This window comes from Anomalospiza imberbis, chromosome 13 (assembly GCF_031753505.1).
Source record: "Anomalospiza imberbis isolate Cuckoo-Finch-1a 21T00152 chromosome 13, ASM3175350v1, whole genome shotgun sequence".
Classification (NCBI taxonomy): domain Eukaryota; kingdom Metazoa; phylum Chordata; class Aves; order Passeriformes; family Viduidae; genus Anomalospiza; species Anomalospiza imberbis.
The window spans coordinates 4268137-4281618 of NC_089693.1; the positions used below are offsets into that span (position 1 = coordinate 4268137).

General features: G+C 37.7%; 1 long non-coding RNA gene across 2 annotated transcripts in view; it reads right to left on the reverse strand.

Moving 5' to 3' along the window:
• Positions 1 to 13482, reverse strand: part of LOC137481757 (uncharacterized) — a 134635-nt gene that overhangs the window by 32353 nt on the left and 88800 nt on the right. The window lies entirely within an intron of this gene.

Here is a 13482-nt window from a genome sequence, read left to right on the forward strand (position 1 = left end):
GGAGAAATGTTCTCCTTGTTCATACATTCCCAGTCCATTCAAGAAGGAAACAATGATTGCTCATGCCAGGATGGATTTCCTCTTTAAGCAGAATCATGATGGTGTTTACTTTGGCATGGAATAAATTTAATGCTAGTTAAAACATTTTTTGTTGACTTTTACACTCATTACATGCTGTTGCAGCAACTCATGAAAATTATTAATAGAAATACAAATAGCCAAATGTTTTTTAAAATCACTGTTTGATGCCTCTGAGTCAAGTAATCAGATCTTTGTATTTGGAGAATCGAGGTATTGAAGGAAAATTTGGCATTCTGAGGAATTTGTTCATAGCAGTGCATTTTGCAATATTAATGCTGTGTATGAAAGCTGAGAATATGGCATAAAGGTTTAAAGAAACCCTAAAGATTTCTTAGCTTATCTCTAAATTATTATTTTTTTATCACTAAGAGTCCTGAGGGAATGTTCATAACTTCAAAGAAATCACAGGCACAGCGCGACGCAAACAGCCACTTCCAGCTCAATCTGCTTGACCAAGATTTATCTCCCCTACACGAGGCAGCCAACTGAAGTGTCCACCATAAAAACACTGTTACCCTGCAAATAACTAAACAGGCGCTGGAGGAAAAGGGGAATCTCATAAGGACAATTCAGATCCTAGACAGGCTAAATTGCCTCCTTGCGGTGCCTCTCTCACTCCATTGACTACATGGAGGGCCACAGGAGAGAATATCCTTAAGCATCCTGGTTAAGTGCCTAAAGTTAGGTGGAATAAATCTGGGCCTCATGGGTGAAAGTCATTTTATACATGGGCTGATTCATGTTTATGTGTTTTTCTCATGCTACACATGCCTCTGAAGTGGTTTAAATGTGCACTGTTGTGTGCGTGGTCCCATTATGACATATATTTTCATCCCGCTACAAGTGGAGTGCTAAAAGGGGTTTTAATGGAAATGGCAGCTTGTTCAACAGCATTTAATTTGAGACAACTGGCTTTGTGTATGTATAGTGGGATTCTAGAGAGTGTACATGTCTATTTCTGTTCCTATAGAAAGAATGTTGTATCTCCTTTGTGTGAGAGAGACGTCGTCTCCCAGAATGCAGTGTTAAATTCTCAGTGAGTAAAACTCCCCACTGTCTATTAAGCAGGTGACCTCACTAAGTGGTCAGCTGGTTCTGTTTGCTCTTCCTTCAAAATCTATAAAAATCTATACTGAATGTATGTCCACACATAGAGATGTGTGAAACCATGCATAAGAATTATTGCACAAGGCAATAGGTAAATTCTTCTGGCAATGAAAACTCACAGGGAACAGCTGAATATTTTAAGTATCCTCTCATGGAACTCTCTTGCAAATACAATCCCTGAGGAGAAAATGTTATGTCTTACTAGAGTTTATAGAAGAGTGATCACCAAGGTTTTCAGAGCAGGCATGGGTCTCCACAGCTGGTGTTTTCCTGATCCCACCATTCCCACAGCTGCATGTCTAAACTTCGGCCACCCCTGAAAGTCTCCAGTCATGAAAGCTGGACTCACATTCTTAATATTGTGTACACTGTACACTGTGTTTTCCCTTTACAATAACTCAGAGCCTCCTACCTTCTGATAGGAAAATGTTGGTTTAGTTGCAGGATCCTAACCAAGAACTAAATCTTAGGGAAGATGTAAATAGTGCATGGAAATGAAGCAAACCCAGAGCCCTGATCTCCGTGCCTGGTGTGATTTGAAGTCTTCACACACGCTCCAGACCCAGCAATGCCCAGCTGGAATTACAGTCGAAGGAATTCTTAACAAAAGTACTTTTTCAGGATCGTCTTCTAGCCACAAACTCAATTCTTTAGCTGCCTGGGGCTGGTGCATCTTCTATGCCATTATTCTTAGGAAAGGGTGTGGTTCTGGCCATTTTGTAAAAAGATGATTTGATTGTTCATTTAGAGGGACTGTGGGCTGGGATCTTCAGCTCATGGGAACTGACACAGCCTCCAGAAGCAAAGCCAGCTGACACCTGCTGAGGTCCTGGCACACCAAATTTTAAATGCATGTACAAGTTTCACTCCCCAACACCAAATGCTATGATGTCTACATCAAACAGTCAATTACATGTGGGCTGCTTCTAAACAAAAGTTTTTCTAATTGTTTCAGATACACCATCTGTTTCTGATCAAAACCATGGTGAAACTGCAAACCCTCATAAACATCATCCTAGATTTCTCTTTTGAATGAAATCAGATTAGTACTGAAGGGTATAACTTCAAAGAGCTCTGAGGTGCTGTTGTTATCCAAATGTACATGAGGCTCATGGGTCTTCCTTGCCAAGAGATCTCAAGGGAACAGCTTTTCATGCTAGTGTTTTTTTTTTTGTTTTGTTTTGTTTTTTTACCTACAGGAAAAATAACATTAAAATGCCATTTTCCAGTTGCTTTTTGTTTTGTTTCTAGAAAAAACTAGGCAGAAGTGGTTCAGGACTTTATTATTTTCATATAAAAACACTCTGAGATTGGTGGTTAAATAGATGTCAATAAATATTTCAGCTGAAACCCTCAGAGTGCTTTTTGTTTTACTATGGGCATCTCTTCCCATCTAGATAGAAGTTTTGACTTTAACTTCAGGATATTTCTTAATATACTGCCCACAATAGTGTTTACATTCCCCAAGCAGGACTCCCTGCTTAGCCCATTCTTCTGCTCAGAAATATACTTCAGTGTAGCTGGCATGAGACAAAAAAGAAAACTTCCCTTGGCCCAACACCAACACATTTCAACAAAGCTTCTGATCAAAGTGCAAGAGAGAAATGAGAAACAAGAAAGGCAATAGTTGCAATAGCTCAACAGCTATTGTGGAATTTCTTTAGGGAATCAGAAAGCATCCTTAATGAATCTATATTGTGGCATTAAAGTATGAGCAGCATTTCAACAAAATGCCAAGAAGAAAACTTTCATCATGGAAGTTTAACCATTTCTGTCAGTTTGGAGGTCAAAGAGGCAGAATGACAATACCTCCCAGGGAAAAAGTGCTTCCTCTGTAGGAGGTGAAGAGCAGGTGAAAAGGAAGCATGCATCTGGTTCCAGAAGTCTGGGTACCACCAGTGCAATCCAAGAGGGTGGGTTTGCAATGCTCTGTAGAAAATATGTCTCTCTTTGTGCCTGTTCCTATGACATTGTGGGCAAAAACTTGCTCTTGGTTAATCTGACACATCATAGCTGAGTAACTCCAGATGCAACAATGTGAAATCTGTCCTGTTATATATTTAAACCTGAACTTAGTGGATACAAAGAGAATCCTTTGAATTATGAAAAAATAAAGAGAATATTGAAAGAATAAAGACATCACAGTATGACTATGGCTTAAACACACCAACACTGATCATGAGCCTGGTAATGAAACAGTGTTTACTGAATATGATATTTTTATTTTCACTTAATCCAAAATATTTCCTGTGTGTAATTGCTTTGGAAGTTACAGCTCTAAGACACGACACATTTTTGTGACGGAACATCAACGTGTAGAGAGAAACATTAGTGCTCAGTGTCAAGCACACTTGAGTTTTTCAATACACTTGGAGGAAGATACCCATAAAGCCTCATCACAATGGCATGGAGGACTAATATTCCAGACAATTAGACTTTCTGCTTCAGATACGACAATTCAAATGCGGATGTCTTTAAAGCACATTTTCATCCCCTTTATTGCTCACAGGAGGAAAGGATATGCCTTTTTTGTTTCTAAAATGTAGGGCTGAAAACTGTCTGAACAGATGCTGGAGATTGTAATGTCTCACTTTCACTGTTGCAGAAATCACCACTTGGTCATCTCATGCCCCTTTCTCACTAAATCTCATATAAATATGATTATGACTTCAATTGTTATGGCTTGAAGAGGGTTGTAGGGGTAGAAAACATAAAGCTGGAGTCAGCCATCTGAAAATCTTCCCTTTCCCTTCATGACATTTTCTTTAAAACTTACGAAATCTATGCTTGCTAAATAAAAGTGAAGGTCTTTGCCACCTGAATCTAAATTGAATATAATTGGATACTTGTATGTCAAAGCACTCAGAGACACAAGTCCAGGTATGAGCACATCAATAGGAAGGCAATTGGGTCACAAGGTAACCTATAGTATATATGATATATCTTCTTAAAGCTGTTCTCAGAATCCAAGGAATTCTTTTGTTAGGCACTGAGTGGATGTCTCTTATTAAGGGGGTGTTTATAATGGTGGACAATGTGATTCAGATATAGAGCCTACACTAGTCTTCTATCAAAGGTAGAGAGAAACCTAACAGCCTGAAATAAATCTCTGCAATACTTCAATGGCAGAACGTTTCAGCAATTCTTAAATGTAGTCGTGAGCATCAGAACAGTGTCTGAACCTGATGGAGAGCACAAAGGTAAAGGAGACCTTGAAACGATCAAAACCCGCTTGTCCAAGTAATTATGCAGACAATGTCTAACATTTATTTTTCCTGCCTCAACTAGTTAAGAAGCCTCAGCCAGCACAAGGAGGTACCCTGGCCTGGTGATATGGACAGAGGATTTCTTGTTTCAACAAGGGATATAAAATGAAATTATAAATGCAGGCAGAAGTCTTACAAAATATTCTTATGAAAGAAGTCAAGAATAAAATTAAGTGATGAAATCCTAAACAGGAGGAAGTCTTTTAATTTTACCTTGTCCTCAGTTTAACAAGCTTCAAGTTTAAGCACAACTGGTAAAGCCAGTGCTTACTGCAGAAGATATCAAATCCATAATCATTTAGCTGAAAATGGGGTTATGATGACAGGGCAGTAGTCTCATTGCTAATGCTGGCTACTAAGTAGATCAGTAAAGCCAAGTACCTGACTCTCATAAACTGAAATGTGCAGGTTTTCTGATACAGTGGCTTATTTAGCACAGCCAAGTCTACAATACACTCAGACACACATAATTCTGCTTTATGGCACTCCTTACTGCACCATATGCACAGACTTCCCTCCCATCCCACCAAGCTATATAGATTTTCTAAATGCATGCAAATGTATCCAAGATGGCTCATTTTGTTATCAACTCCCCAAGTGCTAACATTCTAATCATTAACTAATTGTCTCTGTGCTCTATTGACAGCTCGGCCACCTTCTTGCTAATTTTTGCTGACATGATGGAGGCCCTGAAGAACTGGGTTAACCTTTCAATGTCCATTGCAGATCCACAGGTCTGATGACGATTGATTGACCTGGCCTCTATGTTAGATAAAACCTCATCAGCTTTCCAAGTGATTTGTGTAATGAGGCGTCAGTAATTGACAACAGGTAAGTGAACATTGAAGTCCCCTTCTTTATTGCTCTACAAAAATGAATAGAAAATTCAAGTCTCTGTAAGGAGTGCAAACTTCTAAAAGTTAGCAAGTAACAGAGGTGAATACGTGTGCATTGTAATTTCATCAATTTTTTTCTTACAGATACACACAGGAGCAATGTTCTCAAAATAGATGGCACTTCTGACATATAAGTGATGTGTGTCTCTTATAAATGCATGTGTATGTGTATGTATTACACATATATATTGTATTTGGGTTGTTACAGAAGCATATGCTCACTCTTGTGCTCTCATAAAATCTTCTGCATGGTTTAGGAGTCTATATAGCCCACATCAATCTGGATTATGAGAATACAAAGCCACAAAATCTCTTCCAAGTATCACTAAATGTTCAAGGAATGAGCTCTATGTGGCCATCCACATTCTTGGGTGTCCAGCTAACCCTGACTTTAGTAAGACTAATATTAAATGCTCTCAGATGAGCACAGGATATTTGTCTCAGGATGGTTTTAAGGGTTAGTCCATACAACCTACACCAGTTTTCTTTCTGTGGGGAAAACAGAAAGTGCTGCAGCCTCATCTCGACAAGAGTCAGCTCTGCTCCTCCCATTTCAAGTTGTTTCTATGTGCTTCCAAACAAATTTATTTAAAGCATGACTCACCTCTGTGATCTCAAGAAGCACCTCAAAGGATAAAAACTATTCCACAAATAGAAAGGGAACAACCAGATTTGCTGTACCATAACCTTATAAGGTTGTCTTCTTTTAATTTTATATTAAACAGCTATAAAACTATCCACAAGGGACAATAATACAAGATGAAATAAGAAAAAATACTGTTAAAAAAGAATAATTTTCTCACTCATCACAGCCAGCCAGAGAGCATGAAATGTTCCATGTATGCAGACAGGCACAGAGATGTACACACCAAAAGCACACACACATATGCTCGAATAAAATATTAATATAGTATGTCTGCTCAAAATTATTTGACCAAATTAAAAAATAAAAATGCCCATCCAAGATTCTGGATCTTGTATCCTAGTTCATCTGTGGAAAGACAGAAAATCTCCTGTCTTCCCTCTTTAGCACTGTGTCCCTGCACTTCCTTCATTCCTTTCAATTTTTTGTGCCAAAAACACTTGCAGTTTCCAGATAACTCTGATTTGGTGTCCATGTGGCCATCAGTGCTTTTCATCTGATGACATAGACAAAACTGGCAGCTCTTGTCAGAACCAAGCCAATATCATCTCACACACGTATGTGCATTTCTATTTGATTATTTTGTATATTTTTTTTGTATCTTGAAGGTTTTAGAAAGTTCATATACTTTCCTTTCATAGCCATTATTTAATCGGCATTGTATCATATATAGTAAAGTTATTTTGATTATAATGATAATTAAAGAAGTAGAATTATATAGAAAATCATAATAGAATCACAGAATCATTTAGATTGGAAAAGAACTTTCAGATCATCAAGTCCAACTGTTCTCTCAGGCCTGCCAAATCCACCATTAAACCATGTCCCCAAGTGAACATCTATATATCTCTTAAATCCCTCCAGGGATGGTGACTCCACCACTGCCCTGGCAGCTGTGCTAGGGGTGGACAAACCTTTGGGTGAAGAAATTTTCTCTGGTACCCAATTTAAACCTCCCTGGTGCAACTTGAGGCAAAAAACCACCAAAGAAACACCCTGCTATTGCTCAACAATAGCTCCTAACATCAAGAAAACACAAAATACTTCAAAACATTACCTAAAATGAAAATACTTTTGTTGAAAAAAAACACAGTGGGTAAAATTCTGGCACAACTGAAATCAATGGCAAAGCTGTGGCTGACTTTTATGGGCAAAGGATTTTTTAAATTTTTCTTATGTACCACAATGGATTCTTACAGTCAAGTCCAGATTGTATTGAGGGCAACTTCCAATTCCTTCAATTGAACTGCTTGAGATTTATGCCCTGAAAATCATGAACTTGATAAAACAAGAAAATGAAGATACACCAACCAACCACTTTCTACTGGCCCATTATCAAAAGATGACCACCAGCCCTCAATCCTCACAAAATTCCAAATTTCCACCTTATAATGTCAGGTGTAATTTTGTTTAAGATGCATCTGGTTTTATTTTTTAATTTTTTTTTTAATCAGCAGGCATTGCTGTTCTCTGGGGACAGCCCTATTCAAAAACCCTATAAAATGACTTGGCACAGACTCCCTGCACTCAAGCTTTGTCCTGGTCACTTTGATGCAGCCAAAGATTAGGTCTTACCTTTCCACAGGCAAAGACCATTAGTTCTTAAATAACTAGCCAGTGCAGCCCAGCAGAAAAGCTGGCTGCATTTGATCCTAAAAAATAGTTGTATTTTGGGGGAGATCATGCAGAGAGGCATTTTTGATTTGGGTGACAGTGATAAGATTTTCCACAGGGAGTTAGTGCCTGTCTGGGCTGCAAAACCCTTTCCTCATCATTGTCCTGCACAGCATCAGTTCACAGGACCAGAGCAGTACAGATATTTTTTTTATTTATCTTATAATTTTTGAAAATTGAATTTAGGTAAAATAAGGTGGACAGAGATCAGGAACATAAACACAGGAAACATAATTCAACATATCAGCATATTTTTCAAAAGTTCAGAGATGTGTTGAATGCTAGGAAATGAATCTATCATAAATATACAAAATGAATAACCTGAATTTATAGGAGAGAGAATTTTTGTTCTTAAGATCTCATTACTTTCTTGTTTTAACATTTCTATCTCTAAGGAATGAGTAGCTTCTCTACTATCAATTTGGGGATTGGATGAAAATTATTAAATTTTATTATAATCTTTGCAGTATATTAAAAACCATTATATCAATATTGAAGCAACAGATTGAAATGATTATAACATACACACACACACATTTATATTTGTATACACCCTCCTCTGCAAAACCCCCAGTATTTAAAAAGCTCATCTACTGGCATCTTCTACCCATCAATTTAAAACTTAAGTGTTAACACAGAGCACTGCTATTAATTCTTGTTCAATAATCTTTGTTCTAAAGTGAAAAATATACATGTGAGTGATGTTTGATATGTAAAACCCTTAAAAAGTAATCAAATCACACTTGTACTTAAACTATTGGCAATAGAAGCTTCCCAGGTAACTAAAACGAAACATAAAGTACAGTTTTTATTGATAAAATATGTTGCATCTTCTATATTAGATAGTATGCAATGAATAAAAATCTAAATTGTGAAATTGTTTATGTTAAAAACCAATAGTGAAAATAGACATTTATTTACTAGGTATTCATTGATTTCACATGTCTACATTATTTTTAAATTAACACAATGGCAGAAGTTTGTTAGAAGGTGTCCACAGTTGAAGGACAGAGATTTGACATGGACTATATGGGCACTGTTCTCAAGAGCACACAAATGATGTAAGAATTTGAGTCTGACTTTCAAAGAACAGCTTTTAAGCAGTTTGTGTAGTTTATGTAGATCTGCTGCAGATCACACACAACAATGGGAATGCAAACATTCACACTTCCATCAGCTGCCTTAGCTCTACACCTCCTTCCCAGAGATTTTAAGCATTCCCACTTTAAAGGCTACAGTCAGAAACTTGTGACTCTTTGGGGTAGGCACAAGTCTGGTCAGTGAATTCATCACATGGATTGTACCTTTGGCTAAAATGAATAATAAAAGTAGCTCTGTAATGGAATTATTTCCTTTGCTGCCCTTTTTCTCCACCCAAGAATGATTCCCCTTGATGATATCCCAGATAACAGTGCAAAGGAAACCTGGGACTTCCTTGGATGGTTCAATAAAGGGCCTTTGTTTCTTATCACACTTAAATCAGCTTCCACAAATCTCAGTTTTAGGTTGAAAAAACAATGAATCATGCAGCAAGTGTTGGGTGAGGACCATTTCTGGTTGTTTCCACATTAAATTGAGGTAGGTGTGAAAATTCCACACAAGTAGTAGGACCAACACTCACAGCAACACTCCTTCCTCTCTGCTGGTTCCCATTACCAGAGGCAAAGCAGAAATCTGGCATCCATTACTAACGACAATAAGTAAACCTGGTGCTTAATCAATCTAATAAAGAATGTTGTTGCCTTGGGCAATTACTTGTGTATGTTGCCTGCCCACAGGACCACCAAGCTGAGCATGAGCAGAATTCCAGCTTTGGGTCAACCCACATGTGCTCGTGTTTTCCTGTTTCTAATGTAATTATTCTAAGTTATTCACAACATTATTAGTCTTTCCTATAAAGGGTGTTTTGGTGGTTGCAGTTTTCTTAGAGGTGATCTCTGCAAACTTTGTTCACTATCTCATGACCTATCTTCTTCAGCACTTGCTCTGAAAACAAACACATGGGTACAAAAGCAAATTCTTCTCTATATGGTGAAGGTACCAGTACAGGCTGATTATACTGTAAAGCTGGGAAAGGAACTGTCTCCCATGTCTGACATAAATGACTTTAGGAACAAAACTGGAAATACATCAAGCTCCTCCACTGTTGTACATGTTAAAATAATTATACATGAAAGGACATCACACTCTCTTTTTTTTGCTGCTCCCACCTACCCCAGCCTGGCTTTGACCAGGGATTTTTGTCTGAAACCTGAAGAAACTTCATGAAATCAGTTTTGCAAGACCTGATCTTAGTTTCACTAACAAGCCTGGTCTGGGCTGTGTTCTATGACAAGTGTTTTCTCAGAAATTCCCAGCTGCTTCTATTACAGTTCCCAATCCACTGCCCATAAGTTTAGCTCTGTGCTCCCTTGCTTGAGATCTTCTTCACTGAACACAAAGGATGGAGCTGAGCAAGAAGAGCTCCCCCAGATTCGCCTTCTTGTACACTACAGTCAAGAAGGGACCCACAGGGATCACCAAGTCCACAAACTCCTTGAGAGTTCTCACTGCTGCAAGGACTGACTCTACTTTCTACTACATTACGGACCTAATTTTTGCCTCTGTCCTCTACAGCTTTTTCTAAAAGGTCTGAAAACAAGCAATCAGAACCAAAGGATTTCTTTTTGTTTCAACACCTTAAAAACTGACTTGCTTTACCTTGTGCTCAGTAATTCTTTCAGCAATCAGTACTGCTACCTGCTCTTGCTATGGATGAGATTTCCATTGTTTTCTCCCGAGTTCCCATGGTATAGTTTATTATTGTTGTCAAGAATGGGCAACCCAAACATGTTTTAAAGGAGAATGTAAGCACTCTGCAAAAGAAACTTGCAGCTGTCAACTTCTTCCATCAAGACTTTATTTATTTTTTGTTTGTTTGTTGGTTTGTTGGGTTTTTTAAATGAGCAGATTCAATGTTTGCATTAAATCACAGAATCCCAAATGTTTTGGGTTGGAAGGGGCCTTAAAGCCCATCTAGTTTCACCCTCTGACATGGGCAGGGACACCTTCCACTGTCCCAGGTTGCTCCAATCCCCAATGTCCAACCTGTCCTTGGATACTTCCAGGGATCCAGGAGCAGCAACAGCTGCTCTGGGCACCCTGTGCCAGGGCCTCACCATCCTCCCAGGGAAGAAATTCTTCCTGATATGTAATCTAAACCTTCCTTTCTTCTGATTAACATCATTCCTCCTTGCCCTATCATTGCATGCCCTTGTAAAAAGACCTTTTCCAGCAATAAAGACAAAAACATTTTAACATATTTAGAAATGGAGAAACTGTGAAAAGATAAAGCTTTGGAAGAACACAGATGAACTTTCATGTATGTTGGTATGGATGACGTTTTTTCTCTATTGCAAGGCAGAAGGGGGGAAAAAGTAATCGGTATTATTCAAGCTCATTTAAGTAAGCCAGAATTTTAATAAACAATCTATTGATTTTTTCTTTTAAAGGAATTTATTGTCATTTAATATTTATAGGGCCACGTGACAGTTCTGTAAGGGCATAGCCCAATTACTTCCATGAAAATTATGTATTACCAAGAGTAAAGACAAACGGATGTCAAAATACTCAACTATTTCCAAATGAATTCTACAAATATGTGAACTCCCAAACTGCTTTTTGTCCTCACAATACTCCTCACAGTGCTTTATTTAGGCAAGTACTCAAATTAATCTGTAGCTCAGCCAGACACATAGACACATGCTCATCTCTGAGTTTGTCTTCAATAAAAAACAAGTTTCAGTATGAAAATTCCTTGACTAACTCATAATTTCCTGATTATCAACAAATATTAAGCATGTTATATAAACTAAATTAAGTTTACTGTTGATACGGGATGTTGAAATAATGTTTTAATAAAAATTACTCCAAACAAGTGCAAAGTTTTAGTGATGATGCCATTATTCCTACAGATTATCACAGGCCACTTAGAGAACTCTAAGTAGGAGACAAACCATCCTCTGCCCCATGGTCCTGAATGGCTCAAAGTATGAAAAGATGGAAATTTCCCCCTAAAATTAGCCCCTCTACAAGGGGCTTTAGTATAGAAATCTACACTAGAATGGCTGTGCATTGTTTTTTATTTCCCTTCGGTCATGCATTTTTTACTAGGCTTTCATTTGTATCTCATTATTTCTAATTATTATCCCCAATTCAAAAGTGAATTAAGTCAGTGGGGAAACTTCTGTTAGATCCAGCAGACTTTGAATTGAAATCCTAATTTTGTATTTTCCTATGCTTAAATTGCAAAAAAATTTATTTTAAAGTAATTGTTATGTAAAGCCTTTGGCACTTGGAAAGGGGATATATTTCAATTGAAATTATTCCTAAAGAATAATATATCTTTTACAAAATGCACGTATTAATGTTACTCATTATCACAGTTTAAAGTTTACATATACATGTGCATGGAATAGCAACATAGATACTCTCTTCTTTTTTATTTTCCTGTTTTTAAAATAAAATGGGTTCTTTTTTAATAGACTGAGTCTGTAGCTGGTACCAAAATCTTATTCCGTACCTAAGAAGTACAGTGTAGGCTGAATATCCTCTGGATTTTCAAAATAAGCTTTGGGTTAATTTATAATTTTCTATTTTAGCAGCCAATAAAAATTGACAAATGGGACTTTCCCATGCAATTTGTTCTTTTCCAATGTTATTTCAGTGGCTAGAACCTATTAATACAAATTGCATTAAAAACCTCTGCTTCCATTGATGCTGTTCACACAGTCATAGCTTTCAATATAATTTTTCTATTTGATAGATGCTAGGTATTTAACTCTTGTCATTTTTTAAACAGATATTCCAGTTCAACACTAGTGAAATGTCCTTCCAAAAAGTTTCTATGCCTTAATTTTTTACTAAGGCCCTTTTAATTTTTGTGCAGCTAAAGAAAGGAGAAAAAAAATTCCAATTACATGTGTGGCTTTTGGAGATTGGTAAGAAAAATGTGAGCAGAGTGGGGAGCAGGGGGAATCTTTTTCAGATGTTGTGAAGGTTTTTTCTTTCTCATCTCCCAAACCCTGTAGATGGAGCCCTCCACTAAGATCTTGCGGTATCTCTAGCACAGATTGACTTCTTTTGGGTTGATGATGATTGATCGTGTTGTTTTCTTCATTACTTTAAACCTAATCAGTGCTTGGTGTAATTTGAGTAATGATTGCTCATTATTGGCAATTGTGAAGTTTAAGGCTTTCTTCATTTCACCTCACAAGAGAGTCAGTGGGGAGATTCTCGTGCCTCCCCATTTGGGCAATGTTTGAGGTAAGAGAAGGGGGAACCATGGCCACTGATAGGTGGTAGTGAAAGCTTTCTGCAAGTTTATTACTGTGTATTTTCTTGGCAGGGGCTCCTGGTCTTACCCCCATCATCAGATCCCATCATGAAAAAATGAGTTTCCTAGCAGACTCTATCATTTAGGCCTTACTGAAATGCCGCAGTCCAATAAATCATGCTCTTTCGTAATACTGTGTCTTATAAAGTGGTATGGCTGGATTTGCAAATAAAAGGGTTTTTCACTTCCCCTTCCCCTAAATGGAAAGAAGATAATGAATGAGGATCATACACAGGCCAAAATGATATAGTTCCTCATTACCCAAATTCTGCTTCAACTTTGCTATTTGGAATTAAGGATGAGGGGAATTACTGCATAATGGAGTGGTTGATTTACAGGCGCTAAGCTTGGTAAGCAGGGAAAAAGATGCTAAGCTGTTCCATACCTGTAGGACACACCATGGGAGCCTGGCTAAGCCCTCTTTTTGTGCTGAAATTATGC